A 25,345-nucleotide genomic window follows, 5' to 3' on the forward strand; every position below is an offset into this window, starting at 1 on the left:
TGGCAAGCAGTTCCAAGTGTACTGTTGCCCTTTAAAAGTAAAGGCAAACTTGTACTGATCCTCCCGTCGCAGCGGAATGGACCAAAAACCGTTCGAGATATCCAGCACCGTGAACGTGGTCGTGGATGCTGGAATACTCCCTATTAGGTCGGCAACTGCTGCTACCGTGGGTGCGCAGGCTGGGATGTTACTGTTGAGGACTCTATAGTCCACCGTGGCCCTCCACGAATTGTCCGGCTTCTTTACCGGCCATAATGGGGAGTTCACGTGAGTGGCTATTGGTCTCAACACGCCCTGCTGCACCAATGAAGATATTGCTGTTTCCATGTCGGGTTCTGCTTCCTTGGGGAAGTTATACTGTTTTTGGGGTCGGATCATGGGGTCCCCGTCTACGCTGACCTCAAACCCGGTGACTCTCCCACAGTCGTGCTTGTGGGTGGCAAACGCGGTCAGATTGCCCGACACACACGCCTGCAAATCCGTTGGGACATCCGCGACCATAAGCTCGAGATCGTAACCTCCTGACGGCTTCATGGTGCATAGGGTCCCCTTTTCTCCCCTTCCTGGGATCACGACTACCTTGCCTAACCCATTCTCGGCACCCCAGAGACAGTGATTTCTAAGGTCCACGAGGATCCCGTGTTCCACCAAAAAATCAGCCCCGGGGATGCCTTTCCCACCCCCCTCATTCCACTTCAATAGGATACATGTCCATGTGGTGTGGAGTGATCCCAAATGAATGGAGAGTGGGATGGATTACACGCCAGCCTGTTCTTTGCCTGTGAAACCTGCTACTGAGAATGGAGCCTGGGTAGACAGAGGTGAGGCAAAAGGTTTAGCTGTGTGGATCACGGTACATGATGCTCCCGTATCCAACAGGTAACTACCTTTCTCCTTTTCCACCTCCATTTCCACAACAGGTCTTCTCCAAGCGTCATAGCGGAGTGGACACAAGTAGACGGGCTGCGCGGGCGTCAGTCATTTGGGCGCTGTGGTTGGGGCTTCGGGAGCGACAGGGCTGTTGGCGACTGCTACCTTCCCCTGCGAGGTCATTAGAGACCGCATTGCCTCTAACACTGACTCGATCGCATCGGGATGTATCGAACCCTCGGCCCCTTTCTCCCGGATGGGCGTTTGGGCTGGGGCTGGGGAAGTTTTTCCCTTTAAATCCTTCCAGGGATTTTTACAGTCCCGGCGCCAATGACCCTCCTTTCCACACCCGTAACAACTGCTCTTGGCTTGGGGAGGGCGATTCCCCTCCTGATGCCATTCCTTTTTAGCAGGAGCTGCAGGCCTTGCCTCATGCACCTTTCCCTTTGAGGAAGGCACATCCCTACTCTTGTTGTTCCTGTAACTTATCGTGAGCTGATCAAGTACTACTTCCTCCGTGGAGCGGGGGTTAGTGGGGTCAAACCATGCTTTGGCCTGCTCCCTCACCAGCGGCAACCAATTGGCGACTAGACACCGGAGCCAATGAGCCCTTTGGTCATTATTTAGCGCGTTCCGGTCCGGTCCTCCCGGGCAGCTGCGCCGATACACTGGCCACAACCTTCCGGCGAAAACCTGTGGGGGTTCTCCCTCTAGCTGTACCGTCCTTTCTAATCGGAGGAACGGAGTTCCTCACCCTCCCCTATAATCTCCAGGATCTCGTCTCGTACCTCCTCATACGTCTTGCGCCCTCTCTTGCTCTCGTCAGGGAGACACTGGAGGAGCGAGCTGTCCAGGGAGAACAGGAGCATTTTGGACAGTTCGACCCCGTCGCAGTCATTAACTGCTGCGGTTTGCTCCACGTCCCTAAAATGCACAGAGGGATCTCCTGACTCGGAGAGTTTTGGGATGTGACTGATCATTTCCCTTAGCTGTCGTGCGCTATGGGGCATTATGATCTGATTCATAAGGGGTCCGGGGTCGCCATTGTCCTCATCCGGACTGAGCCTCTGGTGTCGCGTGGGACACATCGGCGCCGGTCCCGACCCTACTACCTGGTGTTGCACTACCTCAAGAACCCCTGTGTCTGACTTCTCCGCTTCCTTCCCCGGAGTCCAAGACTCGGTATAGGCGGGAGGTGCTGAGGGCTCGGGGGTTGGTACCCGAACTGCCTCTTGTGGAATTGGTCTTTTGGATTCCTTGGCTAACAGTAGCTGGCTCGCTGGCGGGTTTATGAGACACACCAAGCCGTTTGCCTTCGCTAGGGCCATTCTCAGGTCCTCTAGCTCCCTGTGGCAAGCGCTATGGTCGGTATTCTCAGACCTATCCTCCATGGCCATCTTATATGCTGCCCTAGCCCCCAAAATTCTTTCCTCCTGTGTCGCTATCTGCTTAGCTAGGCGGAAACACCTCTCTTTCATTCTACCTTCACTGGCCTTGGCCTCAATGACTTGACATTCCAAATACTCTATCCGGGTCTCATGGCGGTGAGTTGCAGATTGGCGTTCCTGGTTCAGCGCGTTAAGCGATTGAATCAGTTTCTGACCTCCCGCAACCTTTTCCTCTACTTCTGTAAGCAGCCCTTTGATCTGGGCTGTCTGTGCTACAACGACCTGGTCCAAAGGCTGGACTTGCTTCTTGTAACACATCAGCCAGACTGCCTTTTCTACCGATTTCTTATGCTCTTTACTTTCTGTCCACTTGATGGCTGCGTCTAGCGGGCGCCTATCTCTTAATAGGTCAGATATCCACTGTTTTGTAAGGTTTACCTTCCCAAAAACATAATCCGCTATTCTCTCATTCATCACATTTCGTTTATTCAGACCTTGATCTAAAACACTACATTCCTGCTGCCAAGGTCCTGCCGCGGTCGCCATCTCTGTAGGGGGTTTCTCTTGCTCGTTCTGGTCTCCTACCAGGCTTCGTGCAATAATTACCCTTGAGTGGTTCGACCCACTCTCCCCTACGGTTCTAGACCTTGGACTTAGGTGCAGGGAACTGTAGTGCAGAGAAAAGACTCAGTAGACCAGGTTGAATAGCACGAAATGGATGCTTTTATTATTAAACAGTTTGCAGCATTACAAAATACATGTCATAAGCACAGATTAATGTAACTACAAGCATACACATATCTATAAACTTAACTCTATGGAAATGGGGAACACACGGCACATCGTAAAAGGGGATACACATTACGATTACCCTTAACCCCCTCCCTAGACCTAAACTAAGTTTCGACTTGAGGAACTCGGGATCATGCTCACCACTCTCAGAATCGCAAAGAGGGGGGTTTGCAGCCTTTTGGCACAGCTTTCCGTCGTCACGTGGATTTGGAAACTTCTGGCGCAGTTGTTTTTCTCTCAGGCGATGGAGCAGCAGATACAGCCTTGATGAGCGCTCGTCATGGTTGAAATCAGTTGAAACCTGTTGAATAACTGGATGCACATGGGAGAGTCCAGTAAGGAAAACTGAGAATGGGATGTTGAGGCACGGGAGTGCTAGGCCCGGAGTGTCCTTTTATTTCTCCCTCCGGCCTGGCTCGTCAGTTTTCCTGCGGGTGTCTTCTCCTTCGGCCTGGGTCATCGATGATCTCCCAACAACAGTACCCGGGCCACCCTCGTCGTCTTCCCGTCGTGGCCGAGCCTTGCCTGGCTGAACATCGACCACGTCCTGCAAACGTCCTGGTCGACTTCCGAAGCTGCCGAGGTAGAAGAAGCGAGTTCCCGAAGCGAAGCGTAGAATCGTAGAAGAAGCGCACTGAGCTCCGAAGCGTGAATCTGAAGCGAAGCGTACTGATGGACTTTTCAATCCACAGTTATACCTTTTTGGGACAGTCTTATCTCCCGCCAAATCATAGTCCTGTCTTTGTAATATTTTTGGCGGGCAGAAATCTCTGCAGGGGCGCTTTGTCTTACAACGGGAGCCGGTGATAGCTTAACTGGCCTTCCTGGCCGATAATGTCTTTTACTTTGTCACCGTAACTCGGTTCGTATATTGATCGGTCTGGAGATTGCCCTTGACGGCTGTTAAACGGTTTTCCTTTGTACAGTAAATGGGTTTAAGTGTTCATTCAAATGTCCGCCCATTTCTTGATGGGCCCCATCCTGTTACCTGAAACTGTCCTGTACTTAGAATCCAATTAATATGTATGCTCAGTTCCCTGAGTTTCGTTTTCCCGACACTGGCTTTCGCGGGCTTACTGTCCTCAATCCACAAGCCTGTCTGGCTTGCAGTAACAGAAATCAAATGGTCCCAGAAACTGATCACGAGGTCCGGCGGCCATTTTGTATGCCCCTTTTATCAAAGGGTTTTCTGTACAAGCTTCTTTTGGTCAATAAAACTGTCTTATTAACCCTGTTTTCTTGCGTGATTAAATTACTGAAAATTTCGAATCTTACACCACCCACTCCCAACCCACCCATTCTGAGGAGTTTATATTCCCCCCTAAATTGTAGAAGAAACTGTGGCAGCGGTAAGATAAAATGGCCAGCTGTAAGTTGCAGGGTTCTCAAAATTCCCTCACTCCCCAAGTTATGGATAAAGGGACCCTGTTTTGGACAAGTTATTTAAAAGCAGGGTACCCAAAATGGCTTCTGTAAACCTCATGACCAAAATTGACAGGATTTTTAAAAGCAAGACTCTGCAGACAAGCAGGCTCAGGGACGATATTTAAAATGCAGGAATCTGTGAACAGGGACTCTTTGGAGCTTACCAGACAGAGTAAACACAGAATACGCATTTATTTGACTTGAGTCCAATCAAAGTAGAATGGGCCTATAACCATGGCCATTAGCTTTCTGCATGTTTAATCGATAACAGCTCACAGTAGCCATCTTATCCATGGCAAAGCAACCAGGACATCGGGGCCATTAGATCAGGAGACAACCACTCCTAAAGTCGTTAAAACAAATGGTTGTAATCATTTAAACCAAGCCCGCCAAAAGTTTAACAATGGACTGACCTGATTTGGCGCGCAGATAAGGAGTGGAAGAACGGGTATAACTGTAGGCCCATCAGTAGTGCTGGTCGCTCATCTCTCCTGCGCTTCCATTGACTCTTGTCCGTGGCCTTGGCCTGCTGCCGCTCGTACTCGTGCCCTGGCCTCGTGGTGGGTTCTCTTCTCGCTCCCCGCACCGCTCAACAACCAAGGATGCCCATTACACCGGGACCAAATGCAGGAGGAGAACGAGACCCGAGTTCAAAGTCACACAGGACACACAGGCCATGAACGGGCAGACGAGACGAGACGAGACAAAGAAGAAGGTAACACCAACAAGAGCAGAAAAGGGCAGCAAAAGACGCATCGGTAAAAACCAAATGCCTAGTTATAAGCTGGCGTTTGGGGAAGAAATTAGTAGTGTATGCTTGGACAGTGAGGATAAGTTGGCGTTTGAACACTGCGAATAAATAGGCATTAGACGCGAGTGTCCATGCCCGCGACGAATATGCTAGCGTTCAAAGGATGGGTAGTAAAATCTCGTAAACAGTGAAAACCGCCAACCGATCCATGACCGTAACGTTACCGCCGACAACCGCCCGAGGGAGAAGAAGAAGAAAACCCATCGCGACGAGATGACGACGGTAGCTGAGGAGAGGGAAGGTGTGTCGCATCAACAACTCCAGCGCCGCACCCTGAGACCACGTGGTGATGGGGTACCCCAAAGGACAGAGGACCAAACCTCAAAACTCACAACATTAAAGCAACAGGTTTTGGATTGGTGAGCATGAATTCCTGGCCCCTCATAGCTTAATCTAGTTAGGTATAGGGGGTGGGATAAGGATAAGGGGGATTGTTAATGTAGTTGTTTTTCCCTCGATGTGCCGTGTGTTCCCCATTCCCTGAATAAGTGTAATTGTTTATGCCTGTATTTTATACCAGTAATTCTCTTAAGACTGTTTTTATTTCTGTTTTAATAAAATCTTGGTTTTCTTACATCAAACCACTTGTCTACTCGATTTTCTGTATCGCCGCCTGTACCTAAGTCCGGTGTCTAGAACCCAGGGGTGTGGGAGCGATTCGAACCGCTCAAGGGACAGTCAGAGGCGAAGCTGACTGGGCACCACGACGACACCACCCCCTACACAGCAGGTGAGCAAATAGTTGGACTCTGTGGAAGAATAAGGGAGGAAACAGGCTGACTACCCGTCAGGGTGGCATTATAAAGATTCTTTCCATAAAAGCACTTTCCATTGAAATTATTAGAGCTTGAGATCTGAGACCGTTGCAATAATCCCTGCAGTTTAGACATTCTGAAGGTTTAACAGATGATGATGGCCCACATCTTTTTATCCTACACATGTGCTGAAGGAACTATTACATTCAATTGAGAAATCCTGCTGAATATCTAAACTTGTACTGAGTTTTATATGGTTATAAACTGATGACCCCCAACTGCTTATTATTAAATTTCTGTGTCACAGTATAAACACCAAAATATATGAAGGCCTGAGACATTAAATGAGAGCAACTGGCACCCTATTGCTGTTATTGTGCAGAAAAAAATGATTATTTGAATATATATTTTAGAATGGTTACAGCACAGAAGGAGGCCATTTGGCTCATCGAGCCCGTGCTGGCTCTCTGCAAGTGCACTTCAGCTAGTTCCACTCTACCCACCCTTTCCCCGTAGTCCTGCAAATTTGTTTCCTTCAGGTACTTATCCAATTCCCTTTTGAAAGCCACGATTGAATCTGCCTCCATCATCCTTTCAGGCAGTGCATTCAAGATCCTAACCACTCGCTACGTATAAAAGTTTTTCCTCATGTCGCCTTTGGTTCTTTGCAAATCACCTTAAATCTGTGTCCTTTGGTTCTCGACCCTTCCGCCAATGGGAACAGTTTCTCTCTATCTACTCTGTCTCGACCGATCATGATTTTGAACACCTCTATCAAATCTCCTCTCAACCTTCTCTGTTCTAAGGACAACAACCCCAGCTTTGCCAGTCTATCCATGTAACTGAAGTCCTTCATCCTTGGAACCATTCTTGTAAATGTTTTCTGCACCCTCTCTTGTGACGGAATAAGCCATATTCCAAGAGATACACCATCATATGAACAGATTTCTGATTTTATTAATACATGATATACTGGGTTTATAAGTCTGGAAAACCTCGGCGGCACAAGCTAAAGTGAAGTAATAACACAAAAGTAGTAACCACCACAAGCTTTGATATGGGAATTGGTTAAATATACTAAAACAATGGCCCTATTGAAATAGCAGTTTGGCGCTTCCAGAAGGTCTGGAGTTTGGGAGAAACACAAAGGAATGACCCAAGTAAAGTGTTAAAAACTAGCACTCAGGGAAATAGAAACATAGAATATTAAAAAACCATGTGCCTTCGTAAAAGCAACATCAAATGAAAGACAGGAAACATAAGAGTATATATGCAACCAATTGAGATAGCTAGAAATGCATGAAACACCCTAGTTGAAGTATTTTTAATTTACATGTAGTAAATATGATACCAACAGAACAATTTGAAGATATGACTTCAATAGATGCACCAAGCAATCACATGCCTTTTGTACTGAACTTGGAACACCACGGAGTCACAATGTCTGCTAGTAACCAGTTAAGCCAATATTAAGAATTGAATGAAAGCTCTTCGTGGGAATGACATCAAAGAGACAAATCTGTAATAACCATTTTATGATACGTTTTTGAAACACCTAAACACAGAGACAGGATTCTAAAAGTTAATGGCTAAATTGACAGTAAGAATAGAAAAAAGTCAACAGGAAAATGAATAAAGATAACTAGCTTACATCAGCAGAAAACTTCAAAGGATAAACCACTAAAAAAAGGTATAAAAATAAGAGTTTTTCAGATAGACAGTCAGAAGTCGCTGGGAAGAGGCAAGCAATTCTCGGCTTCAGAGCCACTCTGTAGGCCTACAACTCTTGAGTCTCGGGTAATCAAGGTATTTGATTTTGGTGGCTATCCTGGATTAGAATTAAGAATAAGAAATGCAAAAATGTACGAAGTTAAGATTTGAGAATAAGAATCTCTGAGAATAAGATTGTATAAGCTAATTGTATTTTAAACTGTAAATGTTGCGATTGAATCAACAACTGTTAACAGTATGTCAGCTCTTAAATAAATCTATATATTTTTAGAATTGCCTCCAGTAGTATTTCTGTATCAATCTCGCAAACTCAATTTCTGTACACTCTTTTGTGAGGAGTTGCAGAATTCTGGGGGTTATTCCGGACCCTCATAATATCCAGAAGGTTACAGGCTAGTTAAACTTATTAAAAGTGCTATCCAGAGGACGGTAACATCTTCACGACATTCCTTTCCTTTAGGGAGAGATAGTCTGAACCTTTAGACCCAATTAAGTGTCTTATAGAATTCGGCTATCTTTAACTTTAGTTGAAGGTGAACATCTGGGGAATATGCCTGATCTGGGGTAGCCCAAAAAGGGCTAGGACTAGTAATTATCCCTTCACTCTAAGGCCTTCGCATCTTTCCTAAAGTACGGTGCCCAGAATTGGACATAATACTCCAGTTGAGGCTGAAACAGTGTTTTATAAAGGTTCATCATAACTTCCTTGCTTTTGTACTCAACGCCTCTATTTAGGAAGCCCAGTATCCCGTATGCTTTTTAACCATTTTCTCAAACTGCCCTGCCGCCTTCAATGATTTGTGCACATATACCCCCAGGTCTCTCTGTTCATGCCCTTTAGTTTATATTGCCTGTCCTCGTTCTTCCTACCAAAATGTATCACTTTGCACTTTTCTACGTTAAATTTCATCTGTCACGTGTCTGCCCATTACACCAGCCTATCTATGTTTTCTTGAAGTCTATCATTATCCTCCTCGCTGTTCACTATACTTCCCAGTTTTGTGTCATCTGCAAGTTTTGTAATTATGCCCTGTACTCCCAAGTCCAAGTCATTAATATATGTCAAGAAAAGCAGTGGTCCTAGTACCAACCCCCTGGGGAACACCACTGTGTACCTTCCTCCCATCCGAAAAACAACCGTTCACCACTACCTTCTGTTTCCTGTCACATAGCCAATTTTTTATCCACTGACCCTTTTATTCCATGGGCTTCAACTTTGTGGCACCTTATCAAACGCCTTTTGGAAGTCCATATACACCATGTCAACCGTATTGTCCTCATCAACCCACTTTGTTAACTCATCAAAAAACTCAATCAAGTTAGTTAAACACGATTTGCCTTTAACAAATCCATACTGGCTTTCCTTAATTAATCCACACTTGTCCAAGTGACTATTAACTTTGTCCCTGATTATTGATTCTAAAAGCTTCCCCACAACTGAGGTTAAACTGACTGGCCTATATTTGCTGGGTTTATCCTTACACCCTTTCTTGAACATTTGCAATTCACCAGTCCTCTGACACCACCCCCGTATCAAAGGAGGATTGGAAGATTATGAACAGTACCTTCACAATTTCCTCCTTAACCTCCCCCAGCATCCTAGGATGCATCCCATCTGGTCCTGGTGACTTATAAACTTTAAGTATAGACAGCTTTTCTAGTACCTCCTGTTTATCAAATTTTATCTCATCCAGTATCTCCACTACCTCCTCTTTCACTATGACATTGGCAGCATCTTCTTTCCTGGTGAAGACAGATGCAAAGTACTCATTTAGTACCTCAGCCATGCCCTCTGACTCCATGCGAAGTCTCCTTTTTTTTCAGATTAGTTCCTGGAATGTGAAAAGGCCAGCATTTATTGCCCATCCCTAATTGCCCTTAAGAAGGTGGTGGTGAGGTGCCTTCTTGAATCGCTGCAGTCCTTGTGGTGGAGGTACTCCCACAGTGCTGTTAGGGAGGGAGTTCCAGGGTTCTGACCCAGCGACGATGAAGGAACGGTGATATAGTTCCAAGTCAGGATGGTGTGTAACTTGGAAGGGAACTTATAGGTGATGGTGTTCCTATGCACCTGCTGCCCTTGTCCTTCTAGGTTGCTGCAGTGCATCTTGTAGATGGTACACACTGCAGCCACAGTGCGCTGGTGGTGGAGGGAGTGAATGTTTAAAGTGGTGGATGGGGTGCCAATCAAGCGGGTTGCTTTGCCCTGGGTTGTGTCGAGCTTCTTGAGTGTTGCTGGAGCTGCACTCATCCAGGCAAATGGAGAGTATTCCATCACACTCCTGACTTGTGCCTTGTAGATGGTGGAAAGGCTTTGGGGAGTCAGAAGGTGAGACACCCGCTGCAGAATACCCAGCCTCTGACCTGCTCTTGTAGCCACAGTATTTATGTGGCTGGTCCAGTTAAGTTTCTGGTCAATGGTATCCCCCAAGATGTTGATGGTGCGGGATTCGGCAATGGTAATGCCGTTGAATATCACGGGGTGGTGATTAGACTCTCGCTTGTTGGAGATAGTCAATGCCTGGCACTTGTATGGTGTGAATGTTACCTGCCACTTATCAGCCCAAGCCTGAATGTCATCCAGGTCTTGTTGCATTCGGGTATTGAAATAAAGAATAGATTGGCCTTCCAAAGCTAGGCTTTATTAACTTTAAAATCAGCAGCATATCTTTCCACATCCAGTCCCAACTAAAGCTAGAAAAGGACTGAATTTAAGGTAGCCACAACACATCATGTGATCATCAACTACCAATGAGATTACAACACATATCCCAAGGCAGTTAACAAACAACGAATCACAATACTTTTACTAATCAAGGAATAATCACCACATTCACCCCTCCTTTTAAAATATACTCCAACCTAATAACTTTTACAATTTACAATTAATTATTTACAACTAAACTATGCACGAGAATAAAACTATTTACATAACACAATACTAAATAAACAACAATAATAACATTACGCATAAGTATTAAGTATCTCTCAACTAAAACAATATACTATAATATTTCAACAATTTTTAAAACATTACTATCAATTTAAAAGTCCATTTTCAATCGGTCGACCGGATATCTTGTTCGTGTCGACCTTCTTAACCTTGGTGAAATTCCTTGCCCTCCCACGCCAGAAGGCACAGAAGTATCTTCAACAGGAAGGCTATCCATATCCCAATTCTCAACGGTTTCTGGATTAGAAATCCCATCAGAAGATGAACTGGGACAGTCATAAACATCTATCAAAGGCTGACTAATAGAAGTATGATTATCTGCAATCGGATTGGAAATATTCGTAGTATCTGTAACAGCATCCACATTATCCGAATCATGACCATTATTAATATCCTCAGAAGAGGGCTGGCCCCCACAAGGAGCCAAGTCTTTAATTGAAACAGTACTTTCTTTCCCATCTTGGAATCGAATATGAGCATATTGGGAATTTGCCTCCAACAGCTCCACCTCCTCCACCAAGGGGTCATATTTTGACAATCTAACATGGCGTCGAAGCAACACAGGTCCCTGCATAGTAAGCCATGAAGGTACCGAATATCCCGTAGTAGATCTCCGCGGATAGTTAAAGAGCCTTTCATGGGGGGTCACATTAGTAGCCGTTGAAAGCAATGATCTAATGGAATGCAGGGCATCAGGCAGCACCATTTCCCACTGTGTATTCTTAAGGTTCCGGGATGTCAACGCCAACATAACTGCCTTCCAGATCACCCCATTGTATCATTCACACTGTCCATTACCCTGGTGATTATACGGGGTAGTTCTACTAGTAGAAATTCCCCGACTCTGAAGGTATTCCTTCAACTGGGAAGACATAAAAGAACTTCCCTGATCCGAATGGGTATACGCAGGCATCCCAAAGATGACAAAAAGTTGAGTCAAACATTTAATAACTGTAGCAGCTGATACATCTGCACAAGGAAAAGCAAAAGGGAACCTTGAAAACTCATCCACAACAGTAAATATATATCGGTTTTGAGTAGTTGAAGAGGTCCCTTAAAATCGACACTCAAACGTTCAAAAGGAGAAGTAGCCTTTATAAGATGAGCTCATTGAGGCTTAAAGAAATTTGGTTTACACCGAGCACAGATAGAACATAATGAAATCATCCGCTTGACGTCTTCAACTGAAAAAGGCAAGTTCTTACTGCGTACAAAGTGTATCATCCTCGTAACCCCAGGATGACATAAGGCATTGTGAAGATTAATAAGCGTATCTCCGTGAATCACAGAACAATAAGCCCTCGACAGTGCATCAGCAGCAACATTATCCTTCCCCGGACGATAAACTATGTCAAAATGGTAACATGCCAACTCAATCCTCCATCTCATTTTTTTATCATTTTTAATCTTTCCAAAATGTTTAACATCAAACATAAAGGACACAGATTTTTGATCAGTTACCAACGTGAAATGGCGCCCCGATAAATAATGTCTCCATTTACGCAATGCTTCTACTATTGCGTATGCCTCTTTTTCTATTGAGGAATGTCTTTTTTCACTATTATTCAAAGTACGTGAGAAAAAGGCCACAGGTCTTCCATTTTGGTTCAAAGTAGCCCCAATTGCAAAATCTGAAGCATCCGTCTCAATCACAAAGGGAACTTGCTCATCAATGGAATGCACAACTGCTCCTAAAATATCCTTTTTAAAATTCTCAAAACATGTCCTGGCCTCCCATGATAGAGGATATGTCGTAGCCCGAATGAGAGGCCGGATCTTCCGTGAAAAATTTGCAATCCAATTGGAATAATAAGAAAACAGTCCAACAACTCGTTGCAAAGCCTTAGAATTAGTAGGACAAGGTAAATCGATCAATGGTCGCAGACGTTCTGGATCTGGTTTAATCTTATTTCCCAAAATAATATACCCCAATAGATTTACCTCAGTAGTCGAAAAGATACATTTCTCTTTGTTAAAAGTTAAACCAACTTTTTCCGCAGCTTGAAGGAATCTTTTTAAATTAGAATCATGCTCCACCCTTGATTTGCCACACACTGTGATGTCATCTACATATGAAAAGGTGTCAGAGAGGGAGTTATCACTTATAAAAGCATCCATTGCCCGTTGAAAACAAGCAACACCATTAGTAACACCAAATGGTATTCGGCAAAACTGATACAGCTTTCCACCAGCCTCAAAGGCCGTATATGGTTGATCCTTCTTAACAATAGGAATCTGATGATAAGCACTCTTTAAATCAATAGTGCTAAAAACTTTATACTGAGATACTTTATTGATAAGCTCTTCAATCTTAGGCAAAGGGTACGCGTCTAATTGAGTATACCTATTAATAGTTTGGGAATAGTCTATCACCATTCGTTTCTTGTGTCTCTCATTAGTCGTGACAACTACCTGTGCTCGCCAAGGCGAACAACTAGGTTCAATGATTCCTTCCAATAAGAGACGTTGAACTTCAGAATTAATAAATTCTCTATCCTGACTACTATATCTTCTTGACTTGGTAGCAATTGGCTTACAATCCGACATCAAATTGGAAAAAAGTGATAATGGAGGAATAGATAAAGAGGTTAATCCACAAATAGATAAAGGTGGCTTAGTCCCTCCAAATGAAAGACTAAGAGACTCGTGTAACTGAAGCACATCATGTCCAATCAAAATATCCGCACAGAGATTAGGCAAAACAGATAGGCGTATATCAGTATACGTATTACCTAGAAGAACCATTTCACAAAGCAACAACCAGCTATTTGTGAAGTAAGGGTCGTCTGAGCCATACACACCTGATACGTAACAGGCGAAATTTTCAAATGCTTCTCCTTCACAAACTGAAGACTTATAAAACTCTCAGTACTGCCCGTATCTATAAGGGCCTTCACTTCCAACCCATTAACTTGAGCCGTAACTATAGCTTTGTTTAGGCCATGAGCAAATGCAGCAGAAATTGATGCAATAAACGCCCTATCTAAAGGCTGAATAGTCACAGAAGAGGTAGTGGAGGAAGACCCTCCCACACCAGGAGAAGGGAAGGTAATTGAACCTGATGATTTGCACACACGTGCATAATGACCTCTCTTGCCGCATTTACTACACACAGCCTCCCGAGCAGGACACTTCAGACGAGGGTGCCGGATATTCCCACAAAAATAACACTTCTGAATCCTAGAGGCAACGGCCGCCGAAGTAGAAACTGTTTCAAAATCTAGTAAACCACTCCCATTAAGTCCACATAATTCCTTTTCATCCGAAACTGCCGAAACCATAGTCGCAGGCCGATTAAAAAGAGCATAAGAATAAATTGAAATAAAGAATAGATTGGCCTTCCAAAGCTAGGCTTTATTAACTTTAAAATTAGCAGCATATCTTTCCACATCCAGTCCCAACTAAAGCTAGAAAAGGACTGAATTTAAGGTAGCCACAACACATCATGTGATCATCAACTACCAATGAGATTACAACACATATCCCAAGGCAGTTAACAAACAACGAATCACAATACTTTTACTAATCAAGGAATAATCACCACAGGTATGGACTGCTTCATTATCTGAGGAGTTGCGAATGGAACTGAACACTGTACAATCATCAGCAAACATCCCCATTCCTGACATTATAGAGCTGAAGATGGTTGGGCCTAGGACACTGCCCTGAGGAACTCCTGCAGTGATGTCCTGGGCTGAGATGATTGACCTTCAGCCACCACAACCATCTTCTTTTGTGCTAGGTATGACTCCAGCCAGTGGAGGGTTTGCCCCCTGATTCCCATTGACTTCAATTTTACTAGAGCTCCTTGATGTCAAGAGCAGTCACTCTCACCTTTCACATTTGGTACTTTCGGCCCCACCCCTCTTCTTACTACCCGCTTATTATTTGTATGCCTATAGAAGAATTTTGAATTCCCTTTTATGTTAGCTGCCAATCTATTGTCATACTCTGTCTTTGCCCCTCTTATTTTCTGTTTCACTTCCGCTCTGAACTTTCTATATTCAGCCTGATTCTCACTTGTATTCTCAACCTGACATCTGTCATAGGCGCTCTTTTTCTGATTCATCTTTCATCATCCAGGGAGCTCTGGTTTCAGTTGCCCTACCATTCCCACTCATGGGAAAATACCTCAACTATACCCGAACATAGAAACATAGAAGATAGGAGCAGGAGTAGGCCATTCGGCCCTTCGAGCCTGCTCCGCCATTCAATGAGATCAGGGCTGATCATCCAAATTCAGTACCCTGTCCCTGCCATCTCCTCATATCCCTTGATCCCTTTAGCCTCAAGAAATATATCCAACTCTTTCTTGAATATATTTAATGAACTGGCCTCCACTGCCCTCTGTGGCAGAGAATTCCACAGGTTCACCACTCTCTGGGTGAAGAAATTCCTCCTCATTTAAGTCCTAAATGGCTTACCCCTTATCCTTAGACTATGACCCCTGGTTCTGGACTCCCCGGCCATCAGAAACATCCTTTCTGCATCTAGTCTGTCCAGACCTGACAGAATTTTATAGGTTTCGATGAGATCCCCTCTCAATCTTCTAAACTCCAGTGAGTATAAGCCCAATTGACACAATCTCTCCTCGTACGTCATTCCTGCCATCCCAGGTATCAGCCTGGTGAATCTTCGCTGCACTCCCTCCATGGCAAGAACGTCCTTCCTCAGGTAAGGCGACCAAAACTGCATACAATACTCAAGGTGCGGTCTCACCAAGGCCCTGTACAACTGCAGCAAGTCATCCTTGTTCTTGTATTCGAACCCTCTTGCTACGAAGGCCAACGTACCATTTGCCTTCTTAATCACCTGCTGCACCTGCATGCTTAAATTCAGCGACTGGTGCACAAGAACACCCAGATCTCTTTGCACTTCCCCTTCTCCCAATCTATTGCCATTCAAATAATAACCTGCCTTCCTGTTTTTGCCACCAAAGTGGATAACCTCACATTTATCCACATTATAGTGCATTTGCCATGTTTCTGCCCAAACACCCAACCTGTCCAAATCGTACTGGAGTTTCATGACATCCTCCTCACAGCATACCCTCCCACCCAGCTTTGTGTTGTCTGCAAATTTGGAGATATTACATCCAATTCCCTCGTCCAGACCATTAATATATATTGTGAACAGCTGGGGTCCTAGGACCGATCCTTGCGGTACCCCACTAGTCACTGCCTACCACTCAGAAAATGACCCGTTTATTCCAACTCTTTGCTTTCTGTCTGCCAACCAGTTCTCTATCCAAGTCAATACCTTGCCCCCAATCCCGTGTGCCTTAATTTTGCACGCTAACCTCTTATGCGGGACCTTATCGAAAGCCTTCTGAAAGTCCAAATACACCACATCCACTGGTTCTCCCTTATCTATTTTACCAGTTACATCCTCAAAAAATTCCAGTAGATTAGTCAAGCATGATTTACCTTTTGTAAATCCATGTTGACTTTGTCCGATCCTGTCACTGCTTTCCAAGTGCTCTGCTATTACATCTTTTATAATGGACTCTAGCATTTTCCCCACTACCGATGTCAGGCTTACCGGTCTATAATTCCCCGCTTTTTCCCTGCCACCTTTTTTGAATAGTGGGGTAACATTAGCTACCCTCCAATCCATGGGTACTGTTCCAGAGTCTCCATAATCTCTTTAAAGGCAGACCATTTTTCGCTTAGAGTTTTGCCTGCCAATCTTTGATTCCAATTTACCCGGGCCAGATCCATTCAGAACCCACTGAAATTTGCCTTCCTCCAATTAAGTATTTTTACTCTAGACTGCTCCCTGTCCTTTTCCATAGCTAATCTAAACCTTATGATACTGTGATCACTGCTTCCTAAATGTTCCCCTACTGACATTTCCTCTACTTGGCCCACCTCAATCCCCAAAACCAATCCAGCAATGCCTCCTTCCTCGTGGGGCCAGAAACGTACTGACCGAGAAAATTTTCATGATGAACCTTCCCTAGTGGCTGTATATTTTATTCACTACAGATATTATGTAATAGATCTTTTGTTCTGTATTAATTGAATGCATATCTGCCTGGTTGCAATGGATTTGATTTGCTCTGTAAATGCTACTCCTCAACTTAATTTTTTTGAATGGATCAATTTGGAGAATGAGATGTGATCAAATTGTAGAGTTTTTTTCTCGTTAATCTCTGGAACATTTCACTATGTTAAAGGCGCTTTATGAATGCAATTTGTTGTTGAGTTCTTTTACTATCCCTGCAGGTGAGCTTTGTCCCACACTACACCCTGCACCCTCTGGTAAATCAGTATAGAGAGTTCTGCAGCTTTGTTCCAGTTCTTCCAGGGTAACAGATTGTTGTTTCTGCCTCTATTTAAAAATAATCACTTATATAACCTGTCCCTTCTCTTTACAGGTGCTGACTGGCCTGCTCTTTATTTTCTGTGTAAGTTATGGTGCAGCATTTTAGTATAAGAAACTAGGATTATCGGTTTTTGCCATAAAATCCAGTGGAACATTCAGTATTCAGCAGAATAAGCTCATTTGAATCTAATAGGTCCCTCAGCATGTATGGAGGATAAAAATATGTGGGTCTTCAGAACCCAGAACTTCAGAAGTGTGTTAACTATAAAGAGCACTGCACTGGTCCCAGGAAACCAGTACCCGACATTTTGGGCCAGAAATTAGGATCGGGGGCTTGCCGCGCGTGCAAGCCCCCGATGTTCACTTACCCGGCGCGTTGACATTTTAATTCTGGCCCGCATTGCATTTCCTCTCACTGGCCCGCTTGAGGTCCTGCCGCGCTGTGCGTGCGTGACCCAGCGGCGTACTTAGTGCGATGAGCTGGCTGGGATCACGTGAGCACAGGGCAACCAATGGGAGGTTGCAAAAGCTCATTCATGAGTTTGACAGTAAGAGCTGTCAAACTCATGAAAACTCCTGGCCCCAAAACACTACTTAAACCTGAAAGAAAATTAAAAAAAACATTGCACTACTTAAATAAACCATAAAGAACTCTGAAAACTATTTTAAACAATAATTTTAAAATTTGAAAAAAAAAATTATATAAAAAATTGGGGCTAAAACTAAACTTACCTTACTGTAAATTCTTTAAAAATAACAAACCTGTGGGAAAAAAAATTCTCAATTGTATAATAGACCACTTACCTGTAAAACTAAGTACTTACGTGTGGTTTTTCAATGCGTAAATACCGGAGGCCTTTACACACGCGCAACTCTCTAAAAATAGAGGAAATCCAAGTCGCACGCACTGCCCGATACCGCGCATGTGTTCAGCCTCTTAACCCCTTGGGTCAGAGGACAGGAAATGCCGGTTTTCAGCGCATGCGCTGTGCATGCTGAAAACCGTCAATTCCTCCGGGCACGCGCGTGAGTACCCCGTCCTTACTCACGCGTTGTGCCCGGAATTACTGGGCCGTTATCTTCTCCCCATCTGGCCAAGTCTGCCCTGCAAAGCTGCAGGTGGAGCAGTATTTGGCGTGGCCTTCACAGGCTCCAACATCACCCGCAAGCATCTCAAAAGTCGGGACAGGGATCAGGGCAGCCTGCCACTAACTCTGCTAAAACCACAGGGGTTGCACACATCGGAGTGCTAGGGAAGGAAAAGGAAACCTTTGTAGTTCACCAACGGTATGCACATGGGTGTTTATGAAAATATTTCTGAAAATGTATTAATTTGCACAACTTTCATGTGTTTACCATTCTTGCATGGCGAGTGCCAACTCGGGTTTTCAATTGCTTGGTGATGAATGCTGAGGCATGACTGAACAAAATTGGCCAATGATGAATCAGCAGTCCGTTTTGCACTGCAGCTGCTTATCTTTTCAAGTGGCAGGTTTGGCTGCTGTGTCGTCCCACAGGTCTCCCCATGATAAGAACATAAGACATAGGAGCAGGAGTGGGCCATACAGCCCCTCGAGCCTGCTCCACCATTCAATAAGGTCATGGCTGATCATCAACCTCAACTCCACTTTCCTGCCCGATCTCCATATCCCTTGATTCCCCTAGAGTCCAAAAATCCATTTATCTCAGCCTTGAATATACTCAAAAACCCAGCATCCGCAGCACTCTGGGACAGAGAATTCCAAAGATTCACAATCCTCTGAGTGAAGAAATTCCTCTTCATCTCGGTCTTTAATGGCTGACCCCTTATTCTAAGACTATGCCCCCTAGTTCTAGACAGTCCAGCCAGAGGAAACAACCTCTCAGCATCTACCCTATCAATCCCCTTCAGAATATTGTATATTTCAATGAGATCACCTCTCATTCTTCTAAACTTCAGAAAGTATAGGCCCACTCTACACAATCTCTCATCACAGGACAGCCCTCTCATCCCAGGAATCAATCTAGTGAACCTTCGTTGTACCGCCTCCAAGACAAGTATTTCCTTCCTTAGATAAGGAGACCAAAACTGTGCACAGTACTCCAGGTGTGGTCTTACCAAGGCCCTGTACAATTGTAGCAAGACTTCCTTACTCTTATACTCCAACCCCCTTGCAATAAAGGCCAGCATGCCATTTGCCTTCCTTATTGCTTGCTGTACCTGCATGCTAGCTTTCTGTGTTTCTTGCACGAGGACACCCAAATCTCTCTGAACACCAACATTTGAAAGTTTCACACCAATTAAAAAATATTCTGTTACATAGAAGATAGGAGCAGGAGTAGGCCATTCAGCCCCATGAGCCTGCTCCACCATTCAATGAGATCATGGCTGATCATCCAAATTCAGTACCCTGTCCCTGCCTTCTCCCCATATCCCTTGAGCCTTAAGAAATATATCTAACTCCTTCTTGAATATATTTAATGAATTGGCCTCAACTGCCTTCTGTGGTAGAGAATTCCACAGGTTCACCACTCTCTGGGTGAAGAAATTCCTCCTCATCTCTGTCCTAAATGGCTTACCCCTTATCCTTAGACTGTAACCCCTGGTTCTGGACTCCCCCGCCATCGGGAACACCCTTCCTGCATCTAGTCTGTCTAGTCCTGTTAGAATTTTATAAGTTTCAATGAGATCCCCTCTCATTCGTCTAAACTCCAGCGAGTATAAGCCCAATCGATCCAATCCCTCCTCATACATCATTCCTGCCATCCCAGGTATCAGTCTGGTGAATCTTCGCTGCACTTCCTCCATGGCAAGAACATCCTTCCTCAGATAAGGTGACCAAAACTGCACACAATACTCAAGGTGTGGTCTCACCAAGGCCCTGTACAACTGCAGCAAGACATCCTTGTTCCTGTACTCGAATCCTCTCGCTACAAAGGCCAACATACCATTTGCCTTCTTAATCGCCTACTGCACCTGCATGCTTACCTTCAGCGACTGGTGCACAAGGACACCCAGGTCTCGTTGCACTTCCCCTACTCCCAATCTATTGCCGTTCAGATAATAATCTGCCTTCCTGTTTTTGCCACCAAAGTGGATAACCTCACATTTATCCACATTATACTGCATCTGCCATGCATCTGCCATGCCCCTCGAGCCTGCTCCGCCATTCAATAAGATCATGGCTGATCATTGACCTCAACTCCACTTTCCTGCCCGATCTCCATATCCCTTGATTCCCTTAGAGTCCAAAAATCTATCGATCTCAGCCTTGAATATACTCAATTTTGCAATCAATTGCACCAGGAGAGTGTATATAAACAGTACTGGGGGAATCAGAAAATTGGATGAGCAAACCCTGTACCTAATTGCTGCTGGGTTGCAATTTTGTGATCCACTTCATTTTATATGCTGAAGTATTTATGCTTATTTTAGAATAAATCTTTGTCTTTAGTGCTCCCAGCGCAGAGCTTTGCATGTCAGGAGTGCATATTGAGAATTGGGCAATGTGCACATCGCAATTTTCCTTCCATTGGAATCAATGAAAAATTGTGGGGTGCACACATCTAAATGCTTACTGTTGACTCGGAGATTTTCACTGGCTCCATTGGGCAGAAATGGTACACTGAGAATCACGAGGAAAACGTTCCCGATCTGTTCCCACTCCTGATCCGGACAATGCTATCCAGGTAGTTAACAGGCAGTTAAGAGGCGTTTCCCCATTTTCAGCCCGCTGATGTGGACTTCCCAATGGCGGGAAACCCCACCAGGGTCAGCGAGGTGAGCTGTGGGTCTGCTGCAGTGTAAGTGTGCAAATGACAGCTGCAGAGGTAGTGTGATGGGTGCCATGGTGTACAGATAAATATGACAGATGAGAGAATGTAGTGAGAAATAGTTTTATTCTGTTTCTATGTATCTGCAAGTGACAAGATTTGATGTTTCTGTGAAGCCTCATCTGATTGGGAGAATTGACAGATGGCTTCTACAATCTCACATGCAGCTGCCATCTGTTTTCTCCTAAGGAAAGTCATTGGTGAGCCTGGGTGTAAGGGCTCACCTTTGGACAGTGATTGTCAGTGTTTGAAAGCACCTCAATGCTGTCGAACACTGTCAAATCATCTGTCAAAAAGTTATGGGGCCTGTCACTTTAACAAAACTGGCAGATGAAGCATCATGCACTGACGCCATCTGACACCAGCTTTCCCTTAATTGGCCGGCAAGCCCGCAGGGCGGGCTTATCAAGGCCAATCAGGGGAAAATAGCGTCAGGTCATCAGACATCACTGGGGGTGGGACTAGAACCCAGAAAACAGCAGACCTGTCCCCAGTACACCTCCTCAGGTAAGATCCCGGCCATCAAGTCTACATCTGCAGTCCCCTAACCTAGAAAGAACCAGAGGAATTAAACTTAAGGGCCATGGTTGCCTTGATTGTCACTGGTAGTGCCATCCTTTTGCTGGAGATTACCTACAACTCCTTAAAGCAGTTGGCACAGCTCATCCATCATTGCCAGCTAACTGGTCCTGGTATCAAAATCCTGGAACTCCCTATCCGAAGCATTGTGGGGTGCACTGCAGTGGTTCAAGAAGAAGGCTCACCACCACCTTCTCAAGGGATAGGCAATAAATACTGGCTTTGCCAGTGATGCCCACATCCTGAGAATTAATACATTTTATTTTAAATAATGGTGGGTGCGACCAGTTCATCTCTGGTGCCATCTGATACCTTCTTACACTTCTTCATCTTTTACCATTAGATCCTGCGCAAGAGAGACGCTGAGAACAATTCCCACAGCTTGCAAGTAAATGATAGCAAGAAGATATGAAGATGGGAATTTTTCTGTTCTGAGCTTGTGTTGGGGGTGGTGGGTGTGGCATGTGCGCCCAGTCACTTATGGCCCTGACTGTTGGTGAGTGGTTCGAATCGCTCCCATACCCCTGGGTTCTAGACACCGGACTTAGGTACAGGCGGCGATACAGAAAGACTCGAGTAGACAGGTGGTTTGGATATAAGAAAACCAAGATTTTATTAAAACAGAAATTAAACAGTCTTATGAGAAGTCACTAGTATAAAATACAGGCAAATACAAAATACTTATACAGGGAATGGGGAACAAACGGCATATCGAGGGAAAAACAATTACTTTAACAAAACCCTTAATCCTGATCCCACCCCTACACCTAACTAGATTAAGCTATGAGGGACCAGAATTCATGCTCACCAATCCAAAGCAAAGCCAACTGTTAACGACAAGCAGGTTTTGAGGTTTGGTTATCTGTCCTCTTAGGTACAACATCACCACGTGGTCTTCAGGGGTGCAGTGCTGGAGCTGCTGCTGCAACACACCTTCTTCTCCTCCGCTGCCGTCGTCGACTCATCGCGATGGGTTCTCCTCTTCTTCTCCCTCGGGCGGTCGTCGGCGGTAACCTTACATCAATGAGACGATTAGCAGTTTTTACTGCTTAGATTTTACTACCCATCTTTAGAACGCAGCATATTCATCATGGCGTGGACACCTGCGTTTATTCGCAATGTTCAACGAGAGGCTTGCCCCCAAGCACCAACTTAGTTGCAGGGTTCGCCCAACCAATTTCGTCTCACTGTCCTCAGATACTTTCTTCCCCGAGCGTCAGCTTATAACTCGGCGCTCGGGTTTTTAATTAATACATCTTCTGCTGCCCTTCTCTGCTCTTTGTCAGGTCTACCTTACTCTTCGTCTCATCTCGTTCGGTCACTATACAAGCCCTGGGATGCCCACTCAGTTTCATCTTGCCCCTCTTTGCGGCCTGGGTGTCCTGGATGACTAGGGACTCGGGTCTCATTCCCCTCCCCTGCAATTGGTATGGTGTCCTTAGTTGTTGAAACTCTGCTACGGGGAGCGAGGAGAGAACCCGCCACGCGGCCAGGGCATGAGTGCGAGCAGCGGCACCCCCAAGCCAGACAAGAGTCGAGAGACCAGAGCCAAGGGCCAAGAGAGCAGAGCGAGATTGCTACCCGGGGCCTGCAGTTATACTCCTCTCGATAGCCCCTTATCTGTGCGCCAAATCAGGTTAGTTCATTGTTCTAATTTTGGTGGGCTGTTTTAAATGATTATAGCAATCTAAGTTAACTGGATTTAGATGGCCGTTTATCGCACCTAATGGCCTGATATCCGGACTGTGTAGGGGGTTTCTCTTGCTCATTCTGGTCTCCTGCCAGGCTTTGTGCAATAATTACCCTTGAGTGGTTTGACCCACTCTCCCCTACGGTTCTAGAACTTGGACTTAGATGCAGAGAACTGTAGTGCAGAGAAAGGACTCAATAGACCAGGTTGAATAGCACGAAATGGATGTTTTTATTTTAAACAGTTTGAAGCATTACAAAATACATGTCATAGGCACAGATTAAAGTAACTACAATCATGCACAAATTTATGAACTTGACTCTATGGAAATGGGGAACACACGGCATAGCGTAAAAGGGGAAACACATTACGATTTAACCTTACTCCCTCACCTAAATACCTAAACTAAGTTTCGACTTGAGGAACTCGGGATCATGCTCACCACTATCAGAATCGCAAAAGGAGGGGTTCGCAGCCTTTCTGGCACAGCTTTCCGTCATCACGTGGATTTGGAAACTTCTGGCGCAGCTTGTTTTTCTCTCTCTCTCAGGCGATGAGGCAGTGGACACAGCCTCGATGAGCACTCGTCATGGCCGAAATCCACCAAGTCTGTTGTGGATTTGGGTTCATGGAACAGTCCCTACCACCAATGTGATGTTGGAGAAATGGATGCATGTGTCGAGGCCTTGCCTGGCTAGGCTCGGAATGTCCTTTTTATCCGACCTGGATCGTCGGTTTTTCCCAAGGGTGCCTTCTCCTTCGGCCTGGGTCGTCGATGATCTCCCGACAACAGCACCCGGGCCACCCTCATCGTCATCCCGTCGTGGCCGAGCCTTGTCTGGCTGAACACCGACCATGTTGTCTTTTTCCCGAAGTTGTCCGTCTGAAGCGTCTGTATCGATTCCGAAGCTACCGAGGTGGAAGAGAGGGCAGGGCAGGGCAGGCCAGGCTGATGGACTTTTCAAAATCCATATTTATGCCCTTTTGGGCCAGCCTTATCTCCCGCCAGATCATAGTCCAGTCTTTGTAATATTTTGGCGGGCAGAAATCTTTGCAGGGGCGCTTTGTCTTGTAACGGGAGCCGGTGATAACTTAACTGGCCTTCCTGGCCGATAATGTCTTTTAATGTCTTTTACATTGTCACCGTGACTCGGTTCGCATATTGATCGGTCTGGAGATTTCCCTTGATGGCTGTTAAACGGTTTCTCCTTTGTACATTAAATGGGTATAAGTGTTCATGCATTGTCTGCCCATATCTTGATGGGCCCCATCCTGTTTGCCTGAAACCGTCCTGTACTTAGAATCCATTGAATATGTATGCTGTTTCCCTGAGTTTCGGTTTCCCGATACTGGCTTTCGCGGGCTTACTGTTTTCAATCCACAAGCCTGTCTGGCTTGCAGTAACAGAAATCAAATGGTCCAGAAACTGATCACGAGGCCCGGCGGCCATTTTGTATGCCCTTTTATCAAAGGTTTTTCTGTGCAAGCTTACTTTGGTCAATAAACTGTCTTATTTTATCCTGTTTTCTTGCGTGATTATTGCTGAAAATTTCGAATCTTACAGGCCCCCCTGTGATACTGATAGCTTGCTAGAGGTAGCAATGATCCTTGGTGAGCAAATTTTCCCTGATTCCCCACATCCAAACATTCCTGGCACTTAACTATCTATGCCCCTCACGACACATGCAGTTCCCATTTCCGAAAAAAACGAAAATTACTTTGTGCACATTTGGACAATCATAGGCAGCACTTCGTAAACTATAACACATTCATCTGTCAGATGTGCAGGGGTTGATACCCTCTTGCACCACCTGCACACACCTTTTATTAATCCAAAAACTTAAAAACGACTAATAACATAACAATATTCATATGCTTAAAACAAAAACACGCAAATGGCCAAAATCTAAAAATGGAGGGACGCCTAACCTTCAATACTAGCAACTTAAAGTGGGGTGTCTTCTTCCCCCATTTGCACATAGCGTTCTCTCCATTCTCTTGTGTTCTCGTGCCTCTGGAGGCGTTTGCCTCTTTTGCAATGCACGAATAGCAAAAATATCACAATTAAAACCTGACACACTACTAGGATGTGGGATGCTATTCTAATCCAGGCCGGGACCTCTATGTTAGTGAACAAGTCCCACCATGGTGGGATGACTATGTCCAATATGTCTTTTCCTATCTCTAAAGTCTTCTGCTCCAGTGTGTAAAAAT

The 25,345-nt window shown here is 45.0% G+C and overlaps 1 long non-coding RNA gene across 1 annotated transcript; it reads left to right on the forward strand.

Moving 5' to 3' along the window:
* Positions 1-18,047: 18,047 nt before the first annotated feature.
* Positions 18,048-24,649, forward strand: LOC147123313 (uncharacterized). The gene is made up of 2 exons (XR_015074206.1): positions 18,048-18,336; positions 21,785-24,649. It is a non-coding gene; the product is annotated as an uncharacterized LOC147123313 (long non-coding RNA).
* The last annotated feature ends 696 nt before the right edge of the window (positions 24,650-25,345 follow it).

The sequence above is a fragment of the Somniosus microcephalus genome, chromosome 2, assembly GCF_052327205.1.
Source record: "Somniosus microcephalus isolate GS21.2 chromosome 2, FLI_Smic_1.0, whole genome shotgun sequence".
NCBI classification, from domain to species: Eukaryota; Metazoa; Chordata; class Chondrichthyes; order Squaliformes; family Somniosidae; genus Somniosus; species Somniosus microcephalus.